Source organism: Oratosquilla oratoria, chromosome 35, assembly GCF_046742065.1.
Source record: "Oratosquilla oratoria isolate Oo_2021 chromosome 35, ASM4674206v1, whole genome shotgun sequence".
NCBI classification, from domain to species: Eukaryota; Metazoa; Arthropoda; class Malacostraca; order Stomatopoda; family Squillidae; genus Oratosquilla; species Oratosquilla oratoria.
The window spans coordinates 41,528,514-41,534,582 of NC_134811.1; the positions used below are offsets into that span (position 1 = coordinate 41,528,514).

General features: G+C 46.2%; 1 pseudogene; it reads right to left on the minus strand.

Moving 5' to 3' along the window:
* Nucleotides 1-748: 748 nt before the first annotated feature.
* On the minus strand, nt 749-3,651 carry LOC143018754 (uncharacterized; annotated as a pseudogene).
* Nucleotides 3,652-6,069: the final 2,418 nt, after the last annotated feature.

Here is a 6,069-nt window from a genome sequence, read left to right on the forward strand (position 1 = left end):
CCCTTGCTTGCACGCGTGAGCACTAAAAAACAAGTACATTCAAGCATGAAGAAATTAAACTTTTAGAGCTCACATATTTACTTATGATGAATATTCCAAGATGGGAAATTTTGTATATTCTGTTTTGATTGATAATAAAGGATCTTATATATGTAATTTTCTTCTTTTCATTAAAGTTGTGATAATCTTAACTCGCATGCCTATATTTTCTTTAGGCATGTGGTAGATTATTTTTGTCTCTCAAATGATTCGTTGAGGTGCCGTCCCTTTGCCTCATGTGGTTGGATAGTCTGTGTCATTGACATTCACCAGTATAGAAAAGGAACTATTTCAACATAAAAAGTTGTGGGAGAGGCTATGAAGAAAGGAAAGTAAAATATAACTGGAAGATTACAAGTAAAAAAGAAAAAACAGTTGAAGGTTGTACAGACTTTAATGGTCTGTGATGAGTTGGCTCGCAATGGTGACTGGGTATTTCAGTAAAAAAACAAAAAAACAATATACAGATAAATAAATAAATTAATAAATAAAAATCAATAGTAATGGTAAAGGAAGGTGAGAAGCCTACGCCAGGAGACGATAGCTGTGGCCGAGGCCAACTTCCGCCTATACACTTCTACTGTCAGACTTAGAGGGGGTTTGAACGGTCTAACGGTTCGTCGAACGCGATTCGACAGACACGTCTTTAAAGTGATGTGTGAACGTGGGTTTAACCATCGTACTCAAAATCTAGGTTTTGTATATGTACTCATTTGGGCGGTGGGGACCTGGTACCTCTCAGGCATAGGAGGGCTGATCTTAGGAGTGAGAATGACAGTCTACATCTCATCCATGAAACAATGCTGCATTTTGGTTGTTGTTTCTTTTCAGCTATCACCTATGCCAGCCGAGGGTAGAATGCCTTTGCTCTAGGACCCATCCCACCTGAAGTCGTAAAGGTTATAGGAGTGAATGAGCCCTGGTCTACTTTTTTATACGCTCTTCGCACATTCTGATCATCTCATACTCGTTTCGGGAGTGGGATGCCTAAATGGTTAGGTTGCTGTAACAGAGGGCCATCGGATCAAATATTCGCATGTCAAAGAAAGCCAATTGTCCCCGTGTCCAGAAACCTCTTGCGCTGACATCCACTCTTGCTTCATCTGATGTGTTGGACGTGCGGTATCTGAAGTTCTCCCCTCCTAGTGGGAGTAATGTTGGTTCAATAGTCACATCCTTGCATACCTCCTGAAGCATTTGGGCAGTGGGATCTCTTACCTCATCATATCGCATGCAAATGAATTCACACTGCTTGCATATCATCGCATGGTCTGGAGTAAACTGTATACCACAGGAGCATCTGTTAGGCAGCCCTCCCAATGGCCATCCATACCTCAGGGCAATGGCATCCGTGAATTCTCTTTTGTTTAAGGTGAATCCCTTTGCCCTGATTGGTAGTGCTGTCAGCCAATTGGACGCCCCAACTTCCTGCGCTAATGTTATCTTTCTTTTCACACAATTCGATAGCCGAGCTAGAAGTGCTTGAAGTTCCTTCTTCTACCTCTCCTCCCTCCCCTTTGAAATGTTTCTTCTAATTTCTCTGATCTCCTCCATGTTATTCTCCTTCCGTTGATCTTGTGACACGATGTTGTTTGTCAAGGAAAACGTGAGTTTCATAGAGTTTTGGTGTTCTATTTTGGCTAGGTTTAGCGGGTTGGAGATGCCTAGCCCTCCCATTCTAGGTGGAAGTTCAATGAGTTTTCTTTCCTCTTCGTTTAATGTTCGTCTGTTGGTGATGGCCAGTACTAGCTCGTTTCTGATGGTTTCTTCAGGGGGTCTTAGTAGGTCGGTGATGTTAGGTACCGTCCTTGATATGTAGTTCCACTTATGTTTAACCCCATATATGAATGCGGCATATGCCGCCTGCGGTTCGGTCTTTGCAAAGTTAGCTAGGAGCCTAACTTCCGCAACGCAATCGTTAACTTTCTTTTCAATATATTGCTTTTTAAAGGATTCTGAGCCGATCACTGCACCGAGATGTCTTTCTCCCTCTTTTGTTACCTTCACTTCACTGTTCTCAAAGAGGATTTTGGCATTGTCAAAGTGCTCTGGTTTCACTATGAGGACAGACTTCTTTGCATTCGGAATGTAACCCAAGCCCGGGCCGTGTGCCAACACCAGATCCCACCACTTTTTTAGGTCAGATACTTTTCCTGCCACCGTGAGATCATCTGCATATGCTACCTGTTTGACCATGGTGTCCTCATATTGTATCTTCTGCTGCAGGTGCATAAGACCGAGCGCGTACATAGCCATGGCCACCGGGTCTCCCTGAGTGGTTCCTTCCGCGGATTTGATGATCTCTACTTTCATTTATTTTTTCTCAAACCTGTTGGTGACAAATAGGTTTGCAGGTTCTCTGTCTGTGTTCTCCATATACCTGGCCAATATTGGGCATTTAATTTTGATGTTGTGTATAGTAGCCTCTCTATTTAAGTTGTTGAATACGTTTGATGCATCGACTAATAGGACTGCTTTGCATTCTGATTCCTTGAATATATTCCTCATGGCGTGGATTGCTGCCTCGGAACCCGCCTATTGCCCCGCGCACACCTGCAGGTTGCCAGCCGCTTCTCGCATCTCGTTCTTCGCGACTTCCATGATGGCTTTTCCTACTATTCTTCACAACACCTCGCCTATACCAATCGGACGACAGCCAGGTTTCTTATCCAACGGGATAAGTCTGCACGCTGTGTATACCTCCAAGTGCTGGCAGTCCTCAGTCGCCAGTTTCTTTGCCAAACCAGCGATGGCCTCCTGGAGACTCCCCGCTGCCGTTCCAAATAGGCTGGTGCTAAGGAGACATTTCCATCCAGACGCATCTAGGCCCGATGGTCCCACCGCTCCCTGGGTGTGTAGAGCAATGTTCCAGATCCATTCTCTTGTGATGCTGTCAAAGACTACCTCGTGGGGTGGGAGGTAGTCGCCACTGAATTTAGACTCCAGGTTTGCTGGTCTTGCGTTTGGGTGTTTTTCTTTCAGGATCTTTAGCGTTTCCTCGTTTAGGGATAGAACTCCAGGATCTTCATTCTCCCCTGAGAGCGACCTCATCGTAGCCGCGACCTTTCCCTGCCTCATCTTATATGCAAAATTTCTGGCTTTGTCTTCTAGATTTTTCTTTCTGTTGACGCCCTTGTAGAGTCTACCTTGGATGGCCTCTGCTTCCATCAACAGTTGCTCCACTTCTCCCTTTTCCCACTTTTCCATCCTCCGTTGCAATGCCTGGATGTTCTCAGAGTGCTTAGATTTTCTGTGGGTCCTCTGATATGTAAGGTGCGGAAGGATAGCTAGCGTTTTGAATACCATCGGGGTGTAGGAAGATGAATTTATATATGCTCTTAATAAATGGGTCATTTCCTCTATTAGGCCTTTAGATGCATTGCATTTAGGCGGGGTGAAGAGGTTTCCTGGAGAGAAGGCAAGTATCCTGTTGTAGGCGTCGTTCAGCCACTCCTTAGCCCTGTGCTGCTGCCATGTCTGCCAGAACCTGCCCTCCTCTCTCTCACCCTGCTGTTCTTGATGACGTGGGCTTTCGTCCTCCGGCCTCAAGTTCGTGGGATCACTTCCCTCTTCTAAGTCTCTCTCACTCACAAGACCACTACCCACGTTCATCTCTATCGCATCGCTCCCATCTTCCACATTCTCCACATCTCCCAGTTGATCACTTCTCGCCTCCGGCGGTTGTTGCTTCCCTTGATTTCTGCATTCTCCTCCTTTTCTACAGTTTGTGCATTTCCTTCCATTTCTTACGCAAGCGCATTGCCTGCAATTTTGCTGTGCAGATGAACAAACGCAAACTACTACTACTACTACTACTACTACTACTACTACTACTACTACTACTACTACTACTACTACTACTACTACTACTACTACTACAGCAACTACTACTGTTGGAAAACTTCTAGAACGACGCACTCTCCTATCTACCAAGAATATACCAAGATTTACTTCCATCTACCAGCTCTTATTCACAGACAAGTACGGGATACGCACGCAATCCAAGTTAGTGTAGAACAGTAGTCAAGACCTGACGTAGGTCAGAAGGGTAAGCGTCGCGGTGAGGCCTATTGTCCTGGAGGCTACAATTATATGGGTCATGACCTCGAAGACGCCAACTGTCACCAAACCCTCGGAATTTCTGCTGACGGCTAAGAAGATATTGCCACTTACACAATAATTTTGACGAGGATATTAATTTCTCGCCAGTCCACACTCGGACATGTATATAAATTCTACGAAGTGATATATCATCATTTCTAATTGCCTTATGTAATTTATTTAGATATTTCGATGTCTAGTCTCGCTGGAAACAGCGACCATGTAAATATTTTTCCCTTGTCGGCAACCTCGCCGGATGTATATAATGAACCATTCCTCTTCGGAGAATTCACAAGAGGAGGCCCAACGCAGACAACAGGAAGCAACTCCAAGAAGACATACGACATATGCAAGAGGAATTGCAAGAAATAAGACAAAGAAATGGGCTAGAATGGTGCTCCCAGCTCAACAGTCAAACAACCACCAGGGAGCTATGGAGATGGCTACACAGAGTCTCGGGAAAACAACAGGACCTGCAGGATCATCCACCGGGTCCGAAACAAGAAGCAACTTCCGTGTGCAACCAGGACGAAGCAAGAAGAACTGGAACAACAGCGACAAGAACTAATCTCCACGGCAATACACACAATACACAAGAGCTCCGAGCGGCAAGACACCAGGGAAAAGACACTTCACCTGGGGCAGACGAGATAACCTACTCGATGATCAAGAATGCTGGCGACGCCGGATGGAAGGCCATTCTACTCTTGGAAAATCGCACCCTAGCGGAACACGCGAGACCTAGGAACTGGAATTCCTAAGATATAGTTCCTATCCCCAAGTCAATGAGGCCAACAGCTACAGACCCATCTCCCTACTTAGCTGTATAGAGAAGACCGTCGAGAAAATGGTGCTCAACAGGCTGAAATGGAAAACTGGGCCACTCCATCCACAGTTGTGTGCCTATTGGGGTATGGTGGGAACCACGGAGTGCATAATGGACTTCCTCAGCTTCATCAACGGGAAAAAGGCAATCGTCGTCTTCCTGGACTTAGAAAAAGCCTTCGAAATTATCAAACCTAAGGCCAATCTCCATACACAAGCAAGATCTTGAATGGGTGGATGACTACACCTATCTTGGAGTCACTGTGCAGAAAACCTTGTCATCCTCTCTTCAAATCCAGAAGCTAAAGCAAATGACAAAAACGAAGACAGCTCCGATGAGATATATGCAATCACTTGATCCGGGTGCCAGCCGCCTGGTACTGGAACACTACTACAAGTATTGCATCCGACCCATTATTGAATATAGAGCACCTGTCCTATCACATCTAACAGCACAGCAGGAAGAATCACTTCAAGTAACACAAAACAACGCCCTTCGCCTCATCCTAGGTGCTCCCATGTGGATCAGAAAAAGTAACCTGCAGATGGAATCTGGCATACCACCACAGATGGCCAGGATTCATACCCGAAACTGCACCGCGGCAGCCAAGGCCATACTGAGCGACAGGAACTCGCATCTCAAGACTAAACTCAAGGCTCACCTGGACGCGCACCCGGACCTACCACGACCAGATACATACATCGGACATCTAGGAGATCAAATCCGCGCGACAGGCATGGAAGGGCACCTACAGGCTCTGAAGCAAGACTGGGCAAGCCTGAAGTACCGACCTCCAGCCCCGTGGATATCCCCAACACCTTCAACCACACACAACTACCACACGCAAAGAATCACTGCTCACCAGAGGAACTGAGAGATGCCGGAAGAACAGCGATCGAGGCTACGGAGGCCCAGGGTGGTTTTGTCTGCTACACTGACGGCACTGTCGACCCAGAGAACGGCATAACAGGTGCAGGATTATACTCCGTAACATACACCGCCACCTGGCACACATCAGACCACTACTCGACCTTACAGACTGAGCTGGTGGCAATGCAAAAAGCCCTGGAGTACTCAAGCCAACTACAAGGGCCGGTGGTCAT